The sequence below is a fragment of the Cavia porcellus genome, unplaced genomic scaffold (genome assembly GCF_034190915.1).
Source record: "Cavia porcellus strain 051 isolate PalLab524CR breed Dunkin Hartley unplaced genomic scaffold, mCavPor4.1 scaffold_3, whole genome shotgun sequence".
NCBI classification, from domain to species: Eukaryota; Metazoa; Chordata; class Mammalia; order Rodentia; family Caviidae; genus Cavia; species Cavia porcellus.
In genome coordinates, this window is record NW_026947486.1 from 91,471,666 (window position 1) to 91,480,570 (window position 8,905).

General features: G+C 35.0%; 2 pseudogenes; one reads left to right on the forward strand and one right to left on the reverse strand.

Annotated features, from left to right (window-relative positions):
* Window positions 1-1,028: 1,028 nt before the first annotated feature.
* Window positions 1,029-1,747, reverse strand: LOC100731793 (survival of motor neuron-related-splicing factor 30-like; annotated as a pseudogene).
* A 2,466-nt stretch (window positions 1,748-4,213) lies between these two features.
* LOC100731518 (RWD domain-containing protein 1-like) lies at window positions 4,214-4,981 on the forward strand (annotated as a pseudogene).
* The last annotated feature ends 3,924 nt before the right edge of the window (window positions 4,982-8,905 follow it).

Genomic DNA, 8,905 nt, shown 5'->3' on the forward strand with positions numbered 1-8,905 from the left:
GATTTTTTATCCATCTTGCCAATGTGTTTCTTCTGATGGTGAATTGAGACCATTTACTTTGATGATTATAACTGATAGGTATTGGCTTATCATTTTTGAGATTTTAAAAATATTTTATTTAATAAATCCTAAACATAAAAGCTGAAATTAACACACATCATAAAAAATCATCTTCCATTAAGATGAAGACCCTTTTCTATGCATGTATTTTGCTTAAACTCAACTTCAGATAACTGATGTTCATGCCAACCAATTCTGGCAACTCAATCTAGATAATTAAAATTATAAACAGCTACATTAACCTAATATACAGCAAAATTATGGTCAGATTAATGCATAAAAAGTATAAGAAATTTTCAATGATGAAACATTCAGTTCCGTTGTCCATTAATTTAGCCTTGGTATATTACAAAAAATGTATCTAAACTGCATGAAGTGTTATACATCAGCTTTTTGTTTTATGATATAAAAATTACATGTCCCAAAAACAGTACCACTACTGTAAGTGAAAAATTAAAGGAAAATCAAATATACAGAAACAAATTCACAAAACACCTAACAGAAATACCTTAAAAAATTAGTTCATCTTAAACATGTTTTTCTACATAAAAAAGAATGAATAAAAATAAAAGCTACAACAATTTTAGAGATGGCCTATTTGGCTTAGGAAACAATTTACTGAAGGAAATACCTCAAAACAAGCTTTGCCATTATCAAATAACCTATCTTGTTGTTTACCTTGTCAATAGCTAGCAACAATTCATCTAAGTTCCAAATGAAGTACATTCGATCTACAAAAGTTACCTTACTCAATAAATTCTGAGGGAACTATGGTAGTAGTAATGCAAAGTTAAATGAATAACAGTTTATCAAATGCAGTTTCTTCAAGTTTCATTCTATTGAAGTCAAACAATGACAACAATGGTATCTTCTTTACTCTCCTAGCAAATAATTTACTTTCAGAAAAATATAAGGATAAAAAGGGAAATGTAAAGTACTGCAGAGATGAAATACAACAATTTTTCTGATTATTGAAACATCAAATGCAGGACATGATATTTCAAAATATGGTTGACACTGTGTCACAGGTTTATCAGCAGTTCTACAAGTTCCTACTCCATCTTTGATCATTACACTATCAGGTGAAGCAAAAATACTCCTCGTTACCAGGCCTTTTTTTTTATTTTTAGGGAATAGGCTTTGCTATTAAATTGCTGCCATTTCACCTTCTGATTTTCTCTTTCCTACTCAAGTTCTTTTATTCTTTGTGCATTCTTCAAACCTTTATTCTTTTCATATTCATGCTGTTGGGAAATCATTTCTTTTTTACACCTGGGTTTGGTACCACTATCCTCCACTGCCTTTTTTCCTTCTTCTACAGACTTGAGGTTCAACAGAAGAATAACTTCAGCATTGCCATAACCAGCAAAGATGATTGCAATGGTGCCATTTTCTTCATCTCTCTTCTCAATCTCTGCTTCATAACACTGTCCATCTTCACTCCAATTGCCGTACACTTGTCTCCTGTCTTTCATGAATGAGTGGGCTAAGTATAAGCAAAACTATCTGAACTTGTAAGAGTTTCTTAAGTTGGAATCGACAGTACTTTGGTTAATTCTATAACTTTTAGTAAATCTTTCTTCAATTTTAGCAAATCTTCATTTTCTTCATTTCCAGATAATGAAGCTTCTACTTGATGGAGCTGAGCTTTGTAACTTGCTGGCTGCTTTACTACATCCTCTGACATCACCATGAGACACTTCTTAGGTCAAGTGATTCATGGCATCCTTTCCCTTGTTTCAGAAGTGTGAAATGGGCGGTCGAGTAGGAAAGAAATGGCCAGTGCTTTCATTCTTTTGTTTTGATTGGCTTTGTGCTATTTTGTTTTGTTTGTTTTTATTATCAAATAATGGCAGGGACAGCTATTTTGAAGCAAACAAGAGACTTACTGGTACCAATTGTTGATTTCCTATTTTCTTTGGAAATCCTGTTTCATTCTCATTCTTCTGTTCAGATTAGCTTTATTCTGTTTTGTTTCGTTTGATTTATTCTTTTTAAAATAAAAAATGCTGTAGATGAGAAACTCTGTAACAGATAGGAATATTTTCAATGGATTCATTAGTAAGTAACAAAGCTTAGAAAACACACAGCTTAAAGACTGGTTGGCTGAACTTATCTTCACTGAATCATACAAAGAAAAAAAGATCAGGAGCTTTTGAGCACATTTGTGGGATAATGCCACTTTCAGATCTCAGAGTGTGCCATCATAACAGGAGTCCAGGAGTGCACAGTGTATGATGGCTCTGCACACGCTTCACCCTTGCTGTTCCCCATGGCAGTTTTGTAGGGGCTTCTGGGAGTCTCTTTGTTCATTTAGTGCACTTCTGAAAATTGTTGATAAAAGTTTTATACATATACACATATTGATACAGGGAACGAAACTCGCAACCTACGATATGACCAGTATGAGTTCATGTTCTCTAAAATCAAAGAATGAATTTTATGAACAATGAAGGTTAAGAGCAGAATATATTTACTGAGAAAAAGAAAGCTTCTTTCTGAGACAGAGACAGAGGGTTCCTGAATTGGTTGCCCTGTATTAGCTTATCTTTTTCATGTTATTTTCATTTTGTTGCTTCCCTGTCTTTTGTCTCTGTTTAATTGCTTGTCCTGTATGGTAGCTTATTTCTATTGGTGTTCATGAAATGGTGGAGTTTGTTATCTCTTTCTAAAACACCCTTCAGAACATTTTTGAAGCTCGTTTGGTGGTCACAAATTTCTTCATCTGTTCTTTTTGTAGAAGTATCTTATCTCTCCATTGATTCTGAAAGATAGTTTTGAAGGTACTGCAATCTTGGTTTTCTTTCAGGATTTTAAATACTTTACTGCAAGTTATCCTTTACTTAAGGGTTTGTGGTAAAAAGTCTAGTGTGATTCTGAAGGGATTTCCTACATAGGTGATTTGTTTGTTTGCTCTAATAGCTCTTAATAGTCTGTTGTGCTCAATTTCTGGAATCTTGATTATGATATGTCTTGGTGTATATCTGTTTTGTTTGTGATTGTATGCTTCACTTATCAGTATGTCAAATTTGGTTTTCATGCTTGGGATGTTTTCTGCCAGTATTTCTGTGCCAGTCTTTTTATGCAGGTTTCACTGATTCTTGCTATTTTCATTGTTTCCAGTAAATATTATGTTGTTGTTCTTTGCATCGTCTTGCAGTTGTTGGATTGATTTTTCATGGTCTCTTGCTTTTTTTTTTTAACAGATCATTTCTTTCATGATCAGTAATTGCACTCTTGCCTTCTAGGTCTGATATTTTGTCTGTACTTCCATTCATTCAGCTTTGCAACTTTTCAATGGAATTATTAATTTCTTAGGTATATGTTTTAATCTGTTTCATGGATTTAATTTTTTCCTATATTAGGCATTCATGATTTTCATCATTCTCTTAAGAGCATCTACTTTTTTATTTCTATTCATTCACTGAGCAATTCCTTCATTATGGTTCTCATTTCTTTATTTAGCTGAGATATTATTTATTTCATTATTTTTCCTATTGCTTCATTCATTTTTTTTTTTTTTTTTACTTCTGCTGCTATCATTTCAGAAAATCCAGGTGAGTGGCTTTTGTTTCCTCTATCTCATCATCCCCTAGATTTATATTTGCTGCACTGGAGATCTGGGATTGTAATTTGCTTCTGCATCCTGTCATTTTCTATTTTTTAAAATTTGTTTTCATGTTGAGGCCTGTAAGTCTGTTGTACCAGATGGCTTACCAGTAGTATCAAGACTTCCTCCGGAAACATGGAAACATCTATTCCTCAGAGATGTCTTTTAGATGTAGCTGTTGCTTGGTCATTTTGTCTGCCCCAAGATCCTACCATCCCTATTAGGGATGAAAAGTTCTATTTGGCTCAGCAACCAGTCATTTGATACTGACTGTGGTGATGATTATGATTCCAGATAATCAGAATGTTGCCCTACAAGGAAAACCAACTTACTACATGAGGTATGGCATCCTGGCTAAAATAGTACAGTTAGCAATAACACTATTACCAAGCTCGGTCTACAAACTGACAAACTGTTAACTCTTAATTTTGTACCTTTAACTATAGTAGCAAGGTCTAAAGTTATATAACAAAGCCTCAGGACTCTGTGGTAGTGTGCTGCCTAAGTATCAGTGTAATACATAGGAAAGCAGCCAGGGCCACAATGACAGACTACAGTGAGGGGCAGTGAAATGAGCTGGAGGCTCTGGGGGCCATGTATCCTGACTCTTTCACAAAATTATTGGAAAATCCAACCAGCTTCATCATTTCTGTGACATCTGAGGCTAGAAAAAATGATGAAACTGTTCAGGATACCCTCAACTTTACATACAGTGAAAAACACCCGGATGAAGTTCCTCTTTATGAAATATTCTGCCAGGAAAATCTAGAAGATAATGATGTCACAGATATTTTAAATTAGTAGCATTGCAGGCTGAAGAAAATCTTGGTGTGGTCATGATCTTTAGTGATAGTGGTGCAATACAATTCAAATGAAATAATAAATCAGGTAAAGATGAGACAAGAAAAAGAAAAAAATCTAAAAGAAAAAACACAGAAGCAATCACTTCACAGGACTCCTGTTACAACTGAGAATTTCTTATGTTGCAAAGCCAAGTATGGTGCAGAACTCTTGGCAATTGAAAAGAAATAAATGAAAGAACAATAGGCAGGAAAAAATAAATTGAGTGGCAAACAGTTGTTTGAAACAGGTCATAATCTTGACACATCTGATATTCAGTTCTCGGAGGATGCTGGAAACAATGAGGAAGTAGATGAGTCTTTGTCCCAGGAAATGGGTGACTTGGAGGTGGAGAACGCTGAAGATGATGCAGACTACAATCCTGCATGCGTGGGAAGTGACTCCACAGAGGGATGGACTGTCTCCATCTCCAGAGAGGCTGGACAGCCACAGCATCTGTGGCTATGCTAAGAGGGGTTTTATTTTACATTATTTTTTTTTTGCTAAGAGAAAAATAAATTTAAGGAAAATAGTCTTCTGATAATATTCATCATTAAACTTAATAAACTGACCATAAATCTTCACTTATATAATATTCCCTTTCTATTATTGGTGAACAGAAGATTACATATTTAGTATTGATTAATGTTGGAGGTAGATCCTACCTATAGCACCAAGACTTGAAGGTGGGCCACTGCTATGTGCATAAGGGGATTTATATGCAAGGTACTGGAATAACTCACAATTTCTATCCTGGAGATGGTGATTATTTTTGGATTCCAAATATTGAACTTCATATAAAGTGTTACAGTACTGAGATATGTAAATAAAAATTTAACCTAGATTATAGATTTTTAGTAAGTGAATTTAAGTTTAAACAGAACCAGAAGCCCAAATAAAAGACAATAATGAAATGGACTTCATCATACTACCTCCATGCAAAGTTTTCATGTCTATAAAAGTTGTATACTCCTATGGCACTTCTCAGATCAGATTTATGAACCTTTGTCTAAATTTTAAAAGTCAAATCTGATGCTAGTTTTAAAAAAAATAACATAAACCAGTAACTCATTTGCAGTAAGTTTCCACTTGCTAGAGTGATGTTATACTGTGTGTGTGGGAACTTTAAGAGGGACATACAGCAAAATAGAGGGACAATGGAAGAGAAATACAGTAGAAGCTATGCAGAAGTTCAAAGGATGAGCACTGAAACTGGAGAAACTGGCAAAGAGGACAAGAGAGAAAGTACTGAGAAACAAAGCAAAACAGTACTAAAGCAAACAAAAAAGACTATAGACAAAATTCTTTTAAAATTTTCTAAATTTTTTATTTAAAGAGAAAAAACAAAACAGTAAAAGGGTACAAGTAATACAGAATTTCAAGAAAAAAATATACAGTAAGAAATCACTAGTTAATAGATTACATATTGTCATCTTAGAAATAACTATTCAAATTACAAAATTAAAGTGCACATTCAAACAGTGAGATTGCAAACAGTTCTGTTCAATGATCCAACAAAAACTTAGTAATATGGTTTTCTATCTTACACACTTAAATATACATGCCATAGACAAATTTTTTTACATGTAAATATAAAAGAATCAAGAAAGACAATTAATAAAGAAACAGGATGGACAGAACAAAACAAACAACGAAAGCCAAAATGTAACAAGTGTCTCATTACCTCCCAAAATATTGACAAAGGAAAACTAACAAAAAACTTACAAAGAAAGAAGGAAAGAATTCCCCTGGTGCCCACAGTCTTGTGGTAGTGTCCAAGTCAAAGCTCAGATCTCTGCTGGATAACCTACCAAATCTTCAGTGGGGTTAGGGTTGGGTGTGGGGCTGACCTTTGCCTTCAAATGTAGGAGCCATGGCCAGAGTCTTCAACCAGCAGCTTTCTATATGCCCTACCAATGTCTCCTTACCCTGATTGTCTCAGCATTGCTCTCCCAGTTTCTGCACCACCTTCAGACAGAAACATTCCGAGGCTCCTCCCAGTCCTGTGAACAGCTGGTCCCATTTGGACCTTACAGAGCCTCCTCTCTTCTACACTGCTGACTTTTCTTATGCTCTGGTCAAAGGGAAGCAGGCTATAAATAGTACTGGCCTCCCACTCCTTGTCCCTCTGCATCCAGTGTTGTTTTTGTTGCTGGTTGCAGGGCAGGGAAGTACTCACGCCAGCTCCTTGTCTTTCCACACTCAAGGCTGCCTGTGCTGCCAGTTGCAAGGTGAAAGGAATACTGACTTCCTAGCCCAACATTGCTTAAATTCCTCCTCCACAATAAATGACTGCTGCTTCATTCCCTAACCTTATTGTAGCTGCAAGTTACAATTAGCTGCTATGACATGTAAAAAAACAAAACAAATAAAGCAAAACAAACAATATTACAGCAACCAAAATCAGTGCCCTGTCAGCAAGAAATCAGATTCTTGATCGCTTGTCCCCAGGTATGGCAGAAAAATATGCTTCCAAGCTGCACAATTCCTTTTTAGATAAAAACAAAAGCAGGAGGGGGCACCTTATATCCCAAGTCTATCATGTGTGCACTGTTTTAGTCCCTAAGTTTTCTGGAAGCTTTCCCATGGTAGTCCTGCTCTGTACACAAGCAGGAGAATCACAGGCAAGCCTATGGGCTGGATGATTCTTTTATAAAATCCTATGTCTATGTTTTATTTGATTTCCAAGTCTCTTATTTCAAATTAATTTTAGTGTCAGGGTATGGGCTCCTCCCTTTACTTCAAATACCTGTGTTTTTAGCTGATTTTCTCTGAATCGTTCCAGTGTGGCTTTCTCTATTCAGCCATATTGGTTGCCCACAACATATAAATTTCTGAAGGATACAAACATTCAGTCCACAGTACATATTATTCCCTTTTAATCATACTCTGGTTTGCTAATGTCCTAACTCAAGGGACATGTATTGGTTGGAAAATAAATGTTAGCAGGACAAATGGATAAACAATATACCTTGCATAATACAAAGTACTGTAGGATAATTTAACTTACTGTATTTTACTGAACATTAAGATTTTGATATTGTAGCACAAGAAGCATTCATGTGGAAATCCTAAAAATCCATGTCTCGGGGCATCAGCAGGCTAAGTCATATGTACCAAAGATGACATGGTAGCTGATTTTAACTGGAATATGGGACAACAACTAAACTTCTAGATTTTTCATCAATTTTGCTTCAAACAGTGTTACTTTTTATTCAAGGTTTACACATGTAACTTCCATTCCCTCATTGAATGTTAGCAAATGTGACACAAACAGAGAATACTTACATATGTTTGCTCTATCAGACCTCTTCCATCACCAAATAAACACATACATGCTAGTCTGCTAGAGATACAAGTGACAGTAGAGAAGAAGAGACTCACAGATTACTGTAGATGCATAACTAGGATGACACAAGGCCAGAAGAATTGCTCAACCAACTCAGCGCTTCACTGGCAATGACAGATGGTTGTTGTTTGAAGAAAACATCTTGGAATGTAATTTTCTACGTGTCAATAACTTACTGGTTGAAATTCTTCAATTCATGATGTTCAATCAAAAATTTACTCTTGGGGCTGGGGATTTAGCTCAGCGGCATAAGCACTTGCCCTGCAAGCAGGCAGTCGTGAGTTCGATCCCTGGTACCAATAAAAAGGAAAAAGACAAAAAAAAATTTACTCTTCTCTAATGCATAGTCTAATGTATGTGTGAACATACATATACATCAGCAGGAGAATTCAAATCTTGGTGTGTTGGTTTTCAAGTGTTTTAGACCATTGTTCTATAACATTGTAAATACAATGAAGTTTTATATTTATATCATATGTGTAATTCTTATTTAGTTACTCTTTTGGAATCACCAAAATTTTCACTCTATAGCACAGAATCTTGCACAGTGTACAAATTACTGGATCAGTCAAAACCAAACCCGAAGTTACATATGCAAAGCCTGCACCTGCTTAAAAGGTGTTCTTTTTTCTCTAGTTTCCCTCAGATCTATATGAACATATGGAACAACTGCTGAGAAAAAATGATTTCTTGAAAGAGCTAGATTTCCCATTGTGTCTAACATAATAGAAAGGGTATTACTGCTCTGCTAAATCTTCATACAGCTGACTTTCTGTGAATTGCTACAGTAAAGCAAAATAAAATCATTATTGGAGTTCAAAAAACCTACTTGTTTTAGATAAAGTTTATATTAGTCATGCCATACCAAAAACTCATTTACAGTTCCCAATAACTGGTCAGAGCTTATTAGACATTTGTATATTTGGATTTACATGTCTTAATATATTTTTCTTTTGATTATATTTTTTTGTCATAGAGAAAGAAATATAAGAAAAATTAAATTCAACGTTGCTGCCAATAATGTGTCTGGACTGCAATACTTGGCT